Raw genomic sequence first — 18,652 nt, 5'->3', positions numbered from 1 at the left:
CATACTTCAGTTAATTTCTTTGTCTGCATGGGATGATGACAACGATTATGTTTATTGATAAAAACTATCCTCTGTCCTTTCCATGGCCTCAAATTATCTCTAGGTCTATTAAAATTTCATCTAAAGCGGTTCAGCGATTAAACCGCTCATCACAATATAGGTATATTTAAAATTGTACACATACTCTGGGTGCATAGACAACATGTCAATCGTTAACGCTCCATAGCGATCGAAACAAAATTGTCACTGTCGCACTAATATTGAGTGATAGAGAGAGATGACGATTTGCATGTTGGCTAAGCACCCTGGTGTTGCGGGTGTCGCTCTAATCGCTCACCATCAGGCGATTCCTCTGTTCGATTATCTCCTTCTTCTTCCTCACGTTGTCCCGACATTTTGCCACGGCTCATGGGAGCCTGGGGTCCGCTTGACAACTAATTCCAAGATTTGGCGTAGACACTAGTTTTTACAAAAGCGACTGCCTTTCAACCCAGAGGGTAAACTAGTCCTTGTTGGAATTAGTCCAGTTTCTTCACGATGTTTTCCTTCACCGAAAAACGACTGGTAAATATCAAAATTTGATATTTACCAGTTTAATGATATTTCGTACATAAGTTCCGAAAAAATCATTAGTACGAGCCGGGGTTTGAACCCGCGACCTCCGGATTATAAGTCACACGCTTTTACCGCTAGGTGCGCTGGTGGCTTTTTTTGTTCGTTTATCTCCAATTCCCTTAAATGCATTTAAAAGTGCCCAAAAACATTCGATCAATCGGTTCTCAGGGACATTTGGAGGGTTGGCATCTTTTAGTACTTATAGTTATGCCACGAGCGCCTTAAATTAGTAAAAAAATCGGCCAGAAGCATGTCGAACCATGCTAGAATAGACTATTCGGAGGCTATTAGTAAGTATCATGTACATTACAAGCATTAGGGAGTACCTGCGCGGTAGACCTCGGTGTGTACGGGTAAACTCCGAACACAGCTTGGGTAGTATTAAGTAACCCCGGAAAAACCTGAATTTACTCAATATTCTAGCATTACCCGTAATAGGTATACTTAATTTAAGTAAACTGAAGTTTACTTGGGTATACCTAGTATTACCAAAACCTTTTGGGAAAAGCCTGAAAATTAAAACACTTTAATTTGTATTCGGCGTTTACTCGTATATTCGTCAGGTGACAAGCAAAACTCACTAATTAATAAAAAATAATTAAACAAAAATCAACATTATTTTAGTAGTAATATGGTTCATTATGGGTATAAACCTATGGTGGTAATTAGTGAGTATTGCTTGTATGTATGTTATGTATGTATGTATGTATAAACTCTTTATTGCACAAAAGACAAAATATAAATATGGCACAGGATAAGCAGTACATAGGCGAACTTATCCCTTTAAGGGATTTCTTCCAGTTAACCTTTGAGTTACCTGACGATATCAAGTTCTACGCAACACTTATGTGAAGGCAATGTTAGAAATGATGATGCAACACCTAACATTACTTAGCCAGTGTTGGGTAGACCTAGATGTGTACGGGTAAACGCCGAATGCAGATTAATGTTCTTTAAATTTTCGGACTTTACCCAAAAGACTTGGGTAATACTAGTTATACCAGGGTAAACTTGAGTTTAATTAACTTTCTAACATTACCCGTAACATATCCATGCCAAATTGCAGCTTTCTAGCACTAACGATCACGGCGCAAAGCCGCGGACGGACAGACAGACATGGCGAAACTATAAGGGTTCTTAGTTGACTACGGAACCCTAAAAACTGCCATTATATTTTTTTTTACGAAAACATGCACTTTTCAGTGGATTAATATTGAGAGGGATGGTCTTTCATAGATAGAAGCTAATATGCAAAAAGACAATTGCGAAAATTGGTTCAAACCTTGTCCAAAGTATGACGCGGACAGTGAGAAGATAGTAAATTCCAATGGGGGACTTAATGTTATATAGTGTTTTCTTATAATGTCAAATAAGGTTGAAGTCACTATGTAACTATAACATGACAAGATGTAATAATGAATATTCGGTTTTGAACACGGTCCGTTGCTCCTACGTGTAATTATCACAATATTCAACGGCTTGTTTCCTTGTTATGATTAGCGTAGAACTCACGGTATGCATTCAATTATGTACTAGAGAGACTATTTATTTTATGTACGAGTATATCACTAAGTACAGTATAAAGATAAAGGTGTATTTTTATGTAGCTCGAGTGACTTCACAAGTAGTAATTTAAATATATATTTATATATTTTTGGATTACTTTATGCAAGTTTTTTAAATGCTAATAAGTTAGAAAAAGTTCTTATAATTATGTTACTCCTTTAATGCCAGCAATTAATGTATTTTTGATACAACCACATAATCAAATGGTAGTTAGTTAAGGCTTTAATGAACATACTAACATAGGTTTTATAAAAAAATGGACGACTTTTATATTTTCATATAAAATGATTCAACAAGCAATGTACCACTACTTTGTTTTAACTCAATATGTCGCATTTAATGACGCAACGACATCTTTCACGGTATTTAAGATTAAATTTCAAAAATCTTTCAGTAGGTGCTTATAGCACTAAAACCTACGTCTAGTTTAAGTTTGCGGTTATTACAAAAATACACACTGAATTTATTCAAATTATATTGATTGTTAATAATTAATTATATTGATTGTTAATTGGCCCTAGTGAAAAAGGGTACAAGTCTCTGGCAGCGCAGGTGTAAAGAGGTGTAAGTGCCACGTAACACTTATGCCCTTATACACCTAAACTGCCAGAGACTTGTACCCTTTTTCACTAGGGCCACAGATATAGTCTTTGAACTAAAATAAATATTACAAATCAAAAGTGATAGATAAAAGTATTTCATTTTAAGAAGTAAAATCCAATCCAGAATTAATATTTCTGTAGGCACTTATTTCTATTCATAGTCTCAACTGCCTTTAAGACCTGTGTCGGCACTTGTGATGTCATTATTCCGCGACTGAAATACAGTAATAAAACTCGTGCCAGTATTTTTTGTCTCTTAACGGATTCTTCAAATGATCGTATCAATTAGTGGACCGAGCAATTTATTTAGGTGACGTCATTTATCATTAAGACTGTATCTCAAAGATACATTAGCAAGGATTTTTTACTAGAAGTTCATTAGCTCACGTGCGAAGCTGACGTTTGACATTATCTAAACGGGATTAGTGAGATACTATGTACATACCTAAAATGTTTCTTCTTTAACAGAATCAGTGTTAAGGTTAAATAAAGTAAGAGAAACATTTTAATAATAAAAATTCCGTGAGACACAGACATATTAATTATATTAAAACGGGTCACTCACGTATTTTAAGTCGAAAACGCTCGACATGTTTCCTCGGTACGGAGTGAAACATGTCGAGCGTTTTTGACATAAAATACGTGAGTGACCAGTTTTAATATATTTAAGAGAAACATTGGGGCGAAAGAGGTAGGGAATCCTCATACTGTTTCTTTTTCCCCGAGCAAAATAAACTATGTTTCTCTTATCCCACATCACATGGCCTTATATGTTTCCCAATGCGTGTTCCTCACACTGAAGTGAAGGATATTTTTTTGCAATCAGATAAATGGAAAAACAATGAGAGATCTCAATCCGTAAAGGCCCATAGTAGTTTTAAGGTGCAGTAGGTTTAGAAAACTGAGTTTTAAAAAGACGTAGCGCTTTTTTGAATCAAAATACGGCTGCCATAAATTTTATTAGCAATCCTGAGGCCTTTCTCAAGGGACTGTATCGATTCAATACCTGAGTCTTTGACTTTAACTCGATAGAAAATAATCCCGAACACAGGTCTAAAATGTACTTAAAAATTTGTAACAAATTATGTACAAAAGCTATTTATATGAAAATTACTTCTAAAAATCGACTAAATCATGTTTGAGGGGACGTGTCGATTACTTTTTTTTTTATTCAAACGTACAATTTTTTTAAATTAAATAACATGAAATTTGCGCTCTTAGGCACATACTTCCATGTCCCTCATTCTTACGCTCAGTGAGAGTGAGAAGAACACGATCTTACTTAAGCGAAAGTTGACGTCAGCAGCAACGCACATTGCACGTCACACCACCAAGTGTCACGTCACTTTTACACGTGTAATATTTCAATTAAGTAATATATAGTAATATGGAAACACTTATTATCTGTTGACACAATTTTAAAGATAACGTTCGGTTGATCAATTAAATGAACACGGTATGTCAACTACTAAGTTTACTCGTACATAGCAGTGGGATCCTTTTTTATGAGAGAAAAAAAGACCTGTTTCTCTTTCATCTTTGAAGGGTCATGGTTGTGATTGACATTTTGGTCTGCTTCTACGAATATGCTTCTAAGGGGCTGATAATGTTAATAATATCCGTAAATAATACTGAGTCGATCCTCTTAACCTATACTTTTGAACACAACCGAGTATTCGGTTGTGGCTATTTTTTTTCATTAAGTTGATCAGTAGGGCTGAGATGGTCGGCTCTTTATCATTTGTCACCATGCCTGTCACGTTCTAACAAGTATGTAAGCTCGAGAGTGACGGCCATAGTGACAAGTGATAAAAATGGAAACATGCTGCCACCGCAGCTCAGTTACTTAGTAAGTTCGTTAAAAAGAAGCCAACGTCCTCATCATCATTCGCTTGCCCTTATCCCATTCATTCATTCATTCATTCCCAGAAGCCAACGTCCTATTATTGTATAATCTACCTATACGGTTCCTATTAGACCAATATATGTGTAATTGCTCCTTAAATCATTGTCTACCTTTAGCAAATATTGGGTCGACATAGTCGATAACTTACCTATGTGTACAGTCGCCATCAGATATTGCGGAGAGGACAAGGAACCTTTATTGTCAAGGCGTTCGAGTGCGTGTTCAGATACATTCGAGCACCTCAGCCGCTCCCATATATCTGATGGTGACTGTACCGTACGCAATGAAAAACCGCCGGACCCCAATTGTTTTACGTTTTTTGTAAAACCTCGAATGTTCCAATGAAACGGACGTCAGTTCACCCGAGTTTTTGTAGACTCCGCCGTTTTCTCACGGGCTGAAAATAATGTGATTGTTTAACCTGACAGTTGTAAAGTCAATTTGGCGGGATCTCCAAACGCATTACGAATATTATACGTCCGGTTAATTTAAGCGTCTAAAGTAGGTAGTATCTAAAGTGAGATAAATTGACGTAAGCATATCTAATAATGTTGCCGAAAGAAGTCTTAAGGCACCGTTCGAATATTATACTTACTTTGCGTAGCAGCGTTCACCATTGTGGAGTGGTCAAGCGAGAGGTTGAGGAGGCACTTAGGCCCACTTGCACCATTCCACTAACCCGGGGTTACCCGGTTAAGCCTGGAGTTACCATGGTTACCAGTACAATTTGACACTGGGTTAACGTTTTAACCGGTTAGTGAAATGGTGCAAGTGGCCCTTAGGTGTCTTAGGCACTATTTATTTATTACGTAAGACGATTTATGACAGTGTTTGGGTTTTAGGTTGGAAGTTATTCCTGAGTCATGGGTGTTTTCTATGTATTTAAGTGTGTACATATTATATGTATCGTTGTCTGTGTAACAACTTTCCACAACTTGCACATCTGAATGTCTGTGTATCCACAAATTTGAGTGTCTTCTTGAGTTTACTGTGGGGCTTACAAGGAAAGGTACCCAACTGTCCGGTTCCGATTTGATTTATATTTATATATGTTATAGAGTAGTCTAAATTAACGGACACGTATTTTTTTTAGCTGCCCAAACTCAACCTATTGGGAGAAATTGTCCTCCAAAGTACTAAAAAGTTAGTTAATCTTCTAACTCCTATAGAAAGTGATGCTCAAGCAACTTGCTAGTTAATGGCTTGTTTGAGTATATGTTTGAGAACAGGAAAAAATAATGTACACGTGTTTTGTTATATCTGCTTAAACTCAAGTTTTCCTAAAAAAAAACACCCGTCTTTATGTGTAACTTTAGCGATAAGATATTATAAAATCATTTTTCTCGATTTTTTTAGGAAAAAATGAGTTTTAGCCGATATAACAAAACACGTGCTCATTATTTTTTGCTGCTTTCAAACATATACTCAAACCAGCCATTAACTAGCAACTTGCTTGAGCATCACTTTCTATAGGAGTTAGAAGATTTAGTAATTTTTTAGTACTTTGGAGGACAATTTCTCTCAATAGGTTGAGTTTGGGCAGCTAAAAAAAATACGTGTCTGTTATTTTAGACTACACTATAACATATATAAATATAAGTCAAATCGGAACCGGACAGTTGGGTACCTTTCCTTGTTAGTCAATTTGTGTAAGAATGTCCAATAATTATTTATTTAACTTATTTATTTATTTTAAGCCCTTTCCGCCCTAATGTAAGAAAAAATAAGAAAAGGCTAACCCCCTTCCCCCATTTAGTATTTATAACGGAAGAATCAAAAGGTTCGTTTTAATTTTTAATTTATAAATAAACAAATTTTAGCAACGTTTATTTGTCCGGTTAGTACATAAGCGGGAGTTCCCGGAAGGCGCAGTGCGGGCGCAAAATATTGAACCGACAATTATCCATAGTAAACAATTGGTGATGAAATGTTAGAAATGGGGAAAAAATGAATATATGAAGCAGAGTTTTTTATATTACGGTTCTGGCAAATTAAAGCGCAACTCTAAAAGTGCCTAAGTAACTTTAAAGCTCAGAAGTGTTGTGAGTGAGAGTTACCTACGAGTATAAACAGGTGTCACACACTGGCCGTATACTCGGCTATAATATATTCATATTGTTTTAGTATTTCGGTTATCCTTTTGTTCGCACTTTCGCTGCCATTCGGGTCAAGTTTAAACACTCGACCAACATTCAGTTTTTTTCACACAATGCGAGAATGTTAAAGTCAATATGAAAACTAAACAAAACATTTTCACATATAACCTTATACTAAAAGGTCCTACCCTACTTACCCTATGCAACATCTAAATCTTTTTTAGGGATCCGTACCTCAAAAGGAAAATACTGAACCCTTATAGGATCACTTTGTTGTTCGTCCGTCCGACTGTCTGTCAAGATCCTTTATCTCGGAAACACGTTGAGTTATTAAAACCATATAGTTTGGTACTCAGGTCTACAGTCCCTTTAAGTTGTGAAATAATCAAACATCTAAGTTAACGTAAGTAAAAACGGCCATGTATACTACAAAAAACGTATATTTCAACGCTCTGAAGGGAATCAAAATTTATAGGGTCTTAGAACTATGAAATTTGGCAAGTAATATCGTCTTATACTAGGGAAAAATCTAAAAACTAAATTTGTGTACAATAAAAAAACAACGGAACCTGTGCATGGAACCCTCGGTGGGCGAGTCCGACTCGCACTTCTCCGGTGTTCTAAGTGTAATTTAAGACGAGACGCCATAAGTCGAGTAAATTAGTGGTAAGCAAAGTTGGGCTGTCCTTACAAAGGTCGTGTTTACGGATTAAGCACTAGAAATACCTACATACATCAAAAGTATAAATAAATAATAGCAAATGTCGTCCCTCTGGCCATATCAGAAATAAGTCGTGAATACCAGATAAAACAAATGGTCCACGCTTTGTGTCTGTTTTTTCTCCTCGAAAATTAATGACTTCCATAGGATGCGAGCCAAGTGCGCAAAATAATGGCGTTAACGAAGCTTATTGTTCTCGGTAATTAGGGATGACCCCACGTCGCAAAATAATCTCGGGTTTTTATAACATCGTGCTTTTTACGGCCGCATTTTAAATCAGCCTGGTTATACACAACACATCCATAATTATTAAAACCTATTGTAATATTCTATACATGTGAAATAAACAAAAAATAAACAAGATTGTCCATACATTAGCATGGTGCAAAATGGACCTTTAAATTGGTAAATTATACGTGACAATTTTAATTTTAAATATAAACGACTGAACAGTCACTTTCTGTCACTATTATGGCTAATACATTTGGAGGCTTTACCTTGTAGGTAGGATCTTGATGAATGAGTTATCAGTATGGTAAGCTCGATCATAATACACCCGTTAAGAGTCTGTGCACAAAGAGAAGAATCGTGGAGTGTAAGACAAGTAAGTGTACGACTTTCTGCACAGACTCTATCAAGAACAAAAAATTTATTTCTCTTATGCCAGTGAGCCCCTTACTTACTCTATTGACAGCTTATTAGGTACAGTACCTGGGCGACCGAGCTTTGCTCGGTTATAACTATTTATTGTAATATGGTGGTGTATAGGTGATAATCTTAACTACATTTTTTTACTAAATTAAATTTTTCTAAAACAATAACAATTAAAAAATTATATATAAACTTAACATATAAAAAAAAAATAAGTTAGTCACCGGGCGAGATTCGAACCCGTAACACTCGTTTAGCAGTCCGTGTCTTAACCCGCTGGACCAGACGGACAGTGGCCGGCAACATGAAATTAGCGACTATATTCTGCATCGAAAGAAAAACGCATGAAAACTCGAAAACCCGCGTTTTCCCAAACATAAGACTAATCTAGATCGATTGTTTACCCCCAAAAACCTCCATATACCAAATTTCAGCAAAATCGTTAGAGCCGTTTCCGAGATACCGGTAATATTACAAGAATTGCTCGTTTAAAGGTATAAGATTAAGGTCGGATAGACATAGTGACAACATAGTATTAGCTAGTAGAGCTTCAGATTCAAACTTGGAATTTCGTGAAACTTAAGTTGTTTGCCGAGGTCGGCGAAGCGTAAAATTAAAGCAGTGTTAACCCGCCAAGAAATACGCCGAGGCTCGTTTCGCGCGCGAACTTTTTGTCAGAACCGGAATACTTTACAAAAACGTACCACGTATTAAGTATATTCTGTCTTTTAGAATAAGGAATAAAATATAAACAAATAGATTTGTTGTAATACTTTGGATTGTTGTTCACGTTTTTACCAATTACAGTTACCAGCAACAGTTAAGGTATACAAGATACGAATACCGATTGCGTACGAATCTGCTTAATATATCTTTTACTTATGTAGGTACTTATTACAGCGGACGTAAGTAATTGTAATTAAAATACTGAGTAACATTACTGTATAAGTTGAAATAAGATTTCATACCGTAATGTCGTTAAAATTATAAAATATACTATCGAATTTATAAAATATATATCATCGAACTCTATACCATAGCAAACCCAATTGACAAATTAAAGACAGGAAGAAACCTAGTTACCTTCAGTTCAAAGAAAAATTATAATACAAAAAACATGTTACCATCGATGTTTGGGGACGATTAAAGTGTAATCATCGCGTATTACTTCATTTATCTACGCCGAATCGGATTCACCAGATGACGGTTTATGTTTTAAATTTCATATCATACCTTACTTTACCGGCTGATGGCGGGTCGTGCGAAACGAATATCGTTCTTATTGCTGTTGCGACGTAGACATGGAGCTTTTTCTGCATAGACAATTGTTGTGATGCCTTTAGAATGCTTTTTCATCAGAATTAAGCATTATTTCCATATAAATTGACCATCCTAAGCTACGAACCTACGTACACACTTTGTGTATAAACGTAGCTCTGGTGGAAAATGCAGCCTTATACTAGTTGCACTTGATGAAGGTAGATTAGGTACACTTCCTAAGACAGGAATAACGGTCGAGTGGGTGTTCACGTGCAGCAAAGTTTATTTTATAAAGTTATTGTAGGTGCTTGAACCCGCTACCGTCCCTAACAAGCCTAATAGTCTTCTCCTTGGCCTACAAGTTGTCAAATATTTGTTCATTATACAAACATTTTTGGCCGACCTATTTGAATGTAATGACAATATTCGATGTTGACATATAAACAACATTCCATTATATAGCCGTAGGTAGGTATACCGAATTATCCTCGAGACGGCTAGAGGAGACTGATTTAAGTTGTTTTGATAATTATTTGCGAAAGTACAACAATATACTCGTACTCGTTAAGTTTTTGAACCGTAGATAGTTGAAGTTTAAATATGGCGTCGTGCGTTGAAAATTCTGAAATTGCGCCCCTGTTGTGTACTTACTATATGATGCTATAATGACAATCGCTTAGAACAAATGGTTCGTGAAGTGCATATCCAATAATGTCAATATATACCAAAGATACTTTTAACTGTTTTATTATACTAAAACAAAATACAGCTTGTAAAATTATATTAAAAATTAAAAATAAATATTTTATATTGATTGCTAAAATTTGGGGTAGGTCTGACTGTACATACCATGCTGGATGAGTGACTTCTCATACGGTACAATGGTTTGCTTAGGTTAAGTTAGTTTGGTTTAGAGGTTTAGAGGTAGAGGTAATAACCTGAGGAGGTTATGTTGTATGGCGCGTACAATAGGGTGGAGCGCGTCGATGTATAGGAAAAAATAAAAACTTGTTATCCAATGCGGAACCGGTACAAAAAGTTGTAGTTTGTCATATAAACACTACTTTTACGTAGCCCTCTACCCAGCCGCCAAAGAAATAAATTAAGGTAAATATTTGTCAATTATTTAAATGTCGATTACATTACACTGTTGTTTTGATAATTTAAATTTGTGGTAATAAAATATTGTTCTATTATTTAAATATAGGTACTACTTCACAATTATTTGAACGTTTTAGTTAAATAAATAATATTTAATAAGTAAATAAATTGAATAAAGAAAATACCACATTGATGGTGCTTTTTTCAATATTTATGAAATAATACAATTCCAAAATCTCATATTAAACAGCAATATCATGCAAAACAAAGAAAATGCTATAGTGTAAGAAAATGCTAGTATTATTTTGAATATCTTATAAAATTCACATTCGTTATCAGTTCTGTAACAAGTTGTAAACACCAATTTGTGCACAATATCCTGATTATAGGGCCTTTTCCATGAAACCACATTTATGTGATGTTCCGTATCATAAAAATACATGCTATAATATAGGAATCGATAATATTTGTTAATTGCAAAAATATGTTATTTAATGAATAAAACTTGTTATAAAAAAATAAGCATAAATATAATCTATTTTAAAATATTCGTATATTGCTTTATATAATCGATAGTTAAGGAGGCAAAAAGTATATACCAATATTTTATTATTATTATTATTCTCTTAAATGATAAAAAAATACTTCCTTTTAGAGGGGTTCCAATGCTATATGCAAGAATTTTGATTTCGCTCCACCCTAGCGTACACGCCGTACAATACAGTAATAAATCAAAACAATTAACATCCATTCACCTACCTATAGAGACGTAGGTGTCTCTTGTGAATAAACCTCTGCCTGAAACTCTGAGTGGCACATGTTTATTTTATTCTTATAAGTACGCATTGTTGCTTATTTCTTAACGCTTGTTTTCTAGAATTGCGTAAACAAGTCAAGTGCATAAATAGTTTAAAGATGACCGGAAGAAGAGCAGTATAAATAAAACATATTCTGTTGGAGATCAGAAGCGGAACTGAGGTGATCGCTATGACGCATGGTTTTCCGGACTCGTTGACTGCATACTCGAACACATGCCCCTCCATACAATATATGCAACTGTAACACTGGAAGTTGTAACGCTGTTGCCTAAAGTTCTTTGGGTTCTTCCCATCGAAAGTTCTTTTTATAAGTAGGTGTAATCAATTGCTACCTTCCTGACCGGGACAACAAAACGAAAATATACAAAGGTACCTACTTATAATTGCATTTGCGTGAATGAAAAAAAATTAAACATGATCATGATTAAACATGACCAATATAAAACCATAAAAAAATGTTCTGGATATTTGTAAAAGAATACGTAAAGCCATCCAGTACCACCTTCTAAAGGCTAAATCTATAAGTTCAGATCGAAAGGAAAGGGAAAAACACAGACTTAGCCGGAAAACTAAACACGTTAGGTGCCTATAAAGTGCAAATAAACAAATGTAAACATTGCCAGTACAATCCTTAGAAATCACGCCCGCAATGTAGTAAATATAAATCGCCTGAATGAACTGAAGCATGACGAATATCACACGTGATGTTCTCCAATCGACATTGTTCGTTTCGCCTTGGTTGGCGACACTTGCGCTAGGCCCTCAGATCACTCGCCTACTAACCACTAAATAATTACGGTTATCACTCATTGGTCACTAATTTAGTGTGAAGGCGCATAACATTACTAGGCGGTTCAGTTGGGAGAAAGGTATTTCCGTGTGACGTCCATAGTGCGTAAAAAGTACCTACCGAAGTCAATTTCATTAACTGTAACAAATTTTTCACTCACGGACTTTTTCATATATTACATTATTCATTAGCTTGCTATATTGCTACGTTACCAACGTAGGTAGTTGGTTGAGTAATGAGGTTTTACAAAATTCAACCTTTAATTTGATTATTTTCTCCACTGATTAACAAACCTGAGTCTGTTGACGGCTGCTAAAAAACAGTGAAAGTATGGTTTTGATTTGAGTTACGCGTAGTCGCGCACTTGCTATTGATCTCCAAGTCACTGTTCCTGCTGTGCACTGTGCTTGCACCAATAGAAATACACAAGAGATGCGAGACCGATCCTGCAATTCTTCGCTTGTCCGTGAGGTAAAGTCAATTTGAAATACACTGCCTATGTGATAAGTGCTATAATAGCGTGTGAAATAAAATGTAATAGCGCCTCTATGGAATTTATAAGATAAAAAATATGCTAAATTGTCGTGAGAAATAAAACAGGATTCTTAGAGCATTTTATGACTTATCAGCGATTATGTTTGTGCGGCGAATTAACACGGTGGTCACCGTCCATTGTGATAACCATCGCATAAATATTTTATGGTTGTACGATTGATTGTTTAAGGTCGACAACCAAGGACGAACTTAGTATCGCAGTTGTTCAGTATGGTTTTAATTATATAGATTTAGATTTATTTATTTCATAATATTTAATTACAGCATAATTAATACTAGACTAATCCATACAATTTACTACATATATAAAGATCGTCAAGTATTTAGGGCCATACCTAACTATTGATTATATAACTACGAAGGTAAAGCAATATACATTTTCAAAACCATCATTGGTAATTGAATAATGAACGAAATTATTACTCACAAACTTTAATTTCATATATGGAATAACCTTAATTGAGCAGTGTGCTGTATTCAACGGCTTCCTAACCTAATCGGTAGTGACAATGCCTACGAATCAGGATTCAAATCCTGGTAAGGGCATAAGTGTCTCATCACAGATAGTTGTTGTTCCTGTCTATTATACCTATTATCTATCTCTGATTCCGATTTATCTTCACCCACAACACAAGCATTTTTGAGCTTACTGTGGGGCTAGGTCAATTTGTGTAAGATTATCCCAGAATATTTATTATCCCATTCTACTTGAAAAGTTTCTCATACGAATGTCTGGCCAAGGGCGGATCCACCGTTGTGGGCACGATGGGCATGCCCACAACCCTAATAGGGTGTCCTATTAATTCCTCGAGTACAATTATACCAATTTTTGCTTCGCAGATGCTATGGCAGAGGAATCTTTGTAAAAATTTAATTACACAGAGTAGTCAGTTGGTTGGCATAACATTGATACGCGGATTTACTTTTCGTAAATTGATAGTTTGATAACTGTCACGCGCGCTTACCCAAGTCGAAAACAGATCATCTGGTGTTAATTAGAAATTCTCGCCACCACGAGTCCTAATTATTTGTAAAAAATAAAGATTATTTACTAACAGGGGCAATTACTTTTAGCTTATGGAGTCTTAGAAATGTTCAACATTCACAAATATTAGTACAATAATTTAAAATATTGCCAGCTTTCAATTTACAGCTGTAGGAGTTTTTTTTAGCGTAGTTAGCGTAGCGTTTATCTATCTATGTATAAAAAGTGCTCCATAGACTGCAATAAATCGTTTGCGATTTTAGATATATTGCCGACCCGAATGTTATAAGTAACTATCGCAATTGCTAAAATACTAATTTAACTGTTAGTTAAAGTTTAATTAAATTGTCACTTTATTCGAAAATAACTTTAGTCAGCAAGTTGAAAAATTTAGATACTGCTTCTAAAAATACATGTGGTACCTGATTAGATTCGGAATAAGTAATGTCTAGAAAAATGTATTCGAAGTGTATATTAGCATTAGCACATAAACAATAGCAAAAGTTAAAAATAATTATGGTATTTCGTTTTTAGCCGAATCTCATAAACTATAATACATTTAAGAAATGAAAATAGAATATTTCTAAAGAAGTAGAAATTTCCAATAAAAAAAATCCCAAGAACTATAACTCTATTCATTGTAGTTTTTATTTACCGCTGAAAATAGCCCTAAGTTAGGGAATAATTAATTTAAAAAAAATCTCGTTCATACGTCATTATGACGTATGAACGAGATTAGCGATTAGCGTAAACACATCAGCTAAGCATCAACTCACTGCATATTTTGTTAGTCTACCCACTAATGTAAGTATATGTATCGAATACGCTAAAGTAAATAACATTATATGATCACATTTTTTACCAATAAAAATTTACAAAAATACTAAAATTGCGCTAATTATATTTTGTACTGAGCGGTATATGGTCGCGTATGGCTAGATTTATTTTCTTACACCTAAGATTAATCCTACTAAGGTAAATTAAAGAGTTTGTTGTTTGTCAATGACCCGCATTTAGTGCAGAAATAATGTTTTGCCTTTTGCGTAGTTACACTAAATGAAAACTGTAGATATGTATATACTTTAAGGTAATTTACTTAAGGCACTTGTTAGTATTGTGTGAATGTAAATACGCATGCATACGCTCACCCGTACAATGTTAACTTATTTACTTCTAATTCTCATGTAAGTGAATTGTAAAAAAATCTTATGAGAAATAAAATTCTTTAAACCGATTATCGTAAATGTAAACAAAAAAAATGTTCAAATAATTGGCGTAAAAATATTTCGGTTATCTAAGGAATATCACGCTATAAAAACAATACTTTGGTTATAATATTGTTTTATATTTAACAATTTTACCTTGATTTATATTTTTTTGACAATTTTCACTATTATTCTGAAATTTTACACAAAGTATTAAATTTTTTGTGATCTTGTTAAGTGTATAAATTCGTCGATGTCGAGCCCATCTTGGGCTCCACGAAGCGAAATATTTTTACGCCAATTATTATAACATTTTTAAAAATTTACAATAGAGACGAAAGATCCAGAAAAAAGTGTTAATTAATAATTGCCTATCTTTTTGAAAAATCTACCTTTAAAATAATATTTAATGTTACGTATTTACTCGCATTTTCACGCCGCGCGCGCATCCCGAAAATGAGGCGCGGGGGGCTATTTTTAACGTTAAATTAAAACTGTAACGAATAGAGTTTAGAGTACCTAGAGTTGGATTTTTTATTGGAAAATTTTCTCTTCTTTATAGTATTTTTCAAACGGGAAGGGTACGCTGATAGATATCATCTCCATACAATTTATATCCTAAAAGTTCCACATCTCGCAAAATTGTATTGAGATGACATACAATTTTGCGAGAATGAGAATCTATCAGCATACCCTTCCTGTTTGAAAAATACTATAGGAATCTTTTGTTTTCATTTGTTAAATGTTGATAGTTTATGAGATATTGACAAAAACAAAATACCATATTTTTTATAACTTTGGAGTTTTTTGTGCTAATAAACGATTCGAATTCGAATACCTTTTTTCTAGACATTGTTTCAATTCCAATGAGGTATTTTTCAAGTATTTTTATTTCTATTTTTAACCATTTTGAACTTGTCGACTAGACTACTCAACGAAATATTTAAAAAATGTATAAAATATAAAAAAAGTTACTCTACTAATAATTCCTTAAACAAAAAGATTACTCTGCCAAACGAAATTCATACAATAATTGTTCTGTCAGTGTTCTGCTAATTAACAGAAAAGCGAATTGAACGGTATGTGAACCAAGACTAGCAAATGTCGACTAAAAGTTAGATCTACGATTAAATCCCTCTATGAAACGTTGACCTGCGAAACGTTGTCTGAGAATCGAGTATCTGCGAAAAATTGATAAGGTAGCCCCCTAATAGCCTTCTAACGTCACACTTTCAGTCTATTGAGATCGGTAGTACGATCGTTTAAGACTTGCAAGAGTCATGATTGTTCATGAACGAGTTCGGACACCGAATCGCACTTGGCCGATTTTCGGGTGGCTGTGCTGTGACCACAACCTTTTTTGAGGGCTGGATCCGCGCCTGTGTCTGGCTTGGACTTCGTTCACCAATCGAATCGCACGTTTTAGGAGTATTAAGTATATTTTAAGGCTTTTCACGCAATCACTTTTCGCTGAAAAAAGTATGTTCATGAAGACCTTATTCGACCTTCATCGTGTTATTTCCAACTTCGTTCTATAGAATCTTATATATATTATTACACACATTCTTAGAAACATAAAAACAATTACTTTGAGATTTACCAGAAAAATCAACTACACGTAATCTAGTTTTTCTTGAAACGATTTTCAATGCTTTACTATAAAACCTACTCATTTCGTCACATTTCGTAATAATTTAACTACTTCGAGAAATTTATGGTTGTTTTATGGTTTTTGCGTCGTGATATCCTGTATTTGTTTATTCGCTTTTGAATAAACCTGACGGCCTTACCGTAAATATATTATGATTATTTACAATTGAAAAGTAAAATAATAAAAGCTATAATGTGTCAATCATTCTCATTATTACTATGATGGCGCCGTCTAGTGAGATCTCTGACCCACATATTCGATTTGGCGTATTGATCTTAGCTAAACATCATGAGGTCATCTAGTGAGCGTTCTGAGCGAGTGAAAAAATACTGACGGTTTTTAATGCACCAGTGAAATATGTGGGTACAGGCCTGTATAATATGCTGTCTCTGATTATGAATTGCGTAGTGTAGTGAATTGTCATAAATGGGTTTTTCATAATGATTCATCGTCAAATAAAGTATTTAACCGTAACGTCTTCAACTGTACACCTGAATTGAAAGGCACCTATTTAGGATATCAATATGATACCAGCGGGATATTTGTCAGTTTATGAATAAATTCATATTGTTTCAATGAGTAATCTAGGTAAATACTGTTTGACGGCTTCTCTGCACTTTGTTTCGGTGTGATTGTTAATATTTTAAGGTTTGGTCAATAGTTTGGACATTCTTCGAAGTGTAAATAATAGCCTGCTGATTACGGGGTAAAACTAATAGATTATTACCGTTAAAAAATGATAATATAGATGATAAGTATTGTTTGACAACCAATATTGCTACGTAGAATATTGAAATATTTTAAATTGCTTAAAGTGCAAACAACATAAACAAATTACTGACAGTTTCAGTAGCTTTTATTCCGTATACACAGATATGACATAACTTAAGTTTCAGCTGTTATTAGTTTTCTTTTTTTTGGAACTATGCTTCTGCGAATGAATAAAATGTAAAGAAATCTTATTTCGTTCTAACAAGACGCCAATTTCTTGAACAGAGTGTCTGATTTTTATTTATGTTATGTTTCTGAAAAAAAAAACCTTATTTTACTTATTTTATTTGCTCTAGGATGAATGCTAGCGACCCCACGATGCTCCCCAAACCGGCAAGAGGGTGTAACGCCGCAGAGGGTTTAGTGGGTAGTCTTCTCTCCCCTTTCTGACTTAGAAAGGTGCGAGAGCTGTGAGTCCCACATACCCCCCACTATAGGCCGACACCCCATGGCCTGGGGATGATGCGTAAAAGCATTCCCTCTGCGAAAAAAAAAAAAAAAGGAATTACAAACCTGATACGAGTATTGTAGACCTTTATGTGATTATAATATAATAATATTATAGTATTTTATGCAAAAGTTGTATAAGAAGGGTCAAAAAAGGCGAGTGGCGTGAGTTACAATGTGAGCCGGAGCCGAAGGCGTAGGCGAACATTGTAAAGGAATACGCCACGAGAATTTTTTGACCTACTTATACAACGTTGCATACAATATTTTTCCTACGAGTCAACAAAAATAAATCTTAATTTAGGTAAACAAATTACAGCAAAAGTATATAGCCATGACGCGCGAGCATACCGGCCGGTCGGCGACACTCCTCGTAACTCATGAGGCCCTGGTACTTGCTACTTGCTAAATTAATTTTTTGGACAGTTTTTTCTCAATTTTGGCCACCGTAGCCTACGGAGACTAACAAGCAACGCTAAGCGGTCTTCGTAGTCTATGGGTGTTGCTATATTACGGGTGTCACATGCGTGTTTCTGACTTATTTTTACTATGCAACCAAATGAATATTTTGTAAGTTGGCATCAATGCACTTAGTTTAAAACTGTATTCGTTATGGTTTTGTTAGGTTGGTAGCCATTAATCGCAGTAACATTATAGCTTATAAAAGCACAAGAGCTTTTATGAGGAATAGACAATATAGACTTTTCTTGAAATCTTTTATATATGTTCTTATATTCGTGTTAATGAATGCATAAATGACAGATAACAGTAGAGGAGTAGGAAAAATATATATTTACATGTGGTAACAAAGGTGTGTTACGGTATACACATTTGGCCACGTTGGCCGTCACTATTTACATATTTGATTGAAATTAATTTCGTAGTCTTAATAAAAAGTAACAAAATTTTCTA

At 34.7% G+C, this 18,652-nt stretch overlaps 1 protein-coding gene across 2 annotated transcripts in view; it reads left to right on the top strand.

Annotated features, from left to right (window-relative positions):
• The window catches only part of LOC133529021 (UNC93-like protein), a 127,727-nt gene that overhangs the window by 49,105 nt on the left and 59,970 nt on the right, over positions 1–18,652 (top strand). The gene's annotated exons all lie outside the window — the stretch shown is intronic.

The sequence above is a fragment of the Cydia pomonella genome, chromosome 1 (genome assembly GCF_033807575.1).
Source record: "Cydia pomonella isolate Wapato2018A chromosome 1, ilCydPomo1, whole genome shotgun sequence".
Classification (NCBI taxonomy): Eukaryota; Metazoa; Arthropoda; class Insecta; order Lepidoptera; family Tortricidae; genus Cydia; species Cydia pomonella.
The sequence above is the reverse complement of the archived record's forward strand: the minus strand, read 5'-3'. Positions and strand labels throughout refer to the sequence as shown.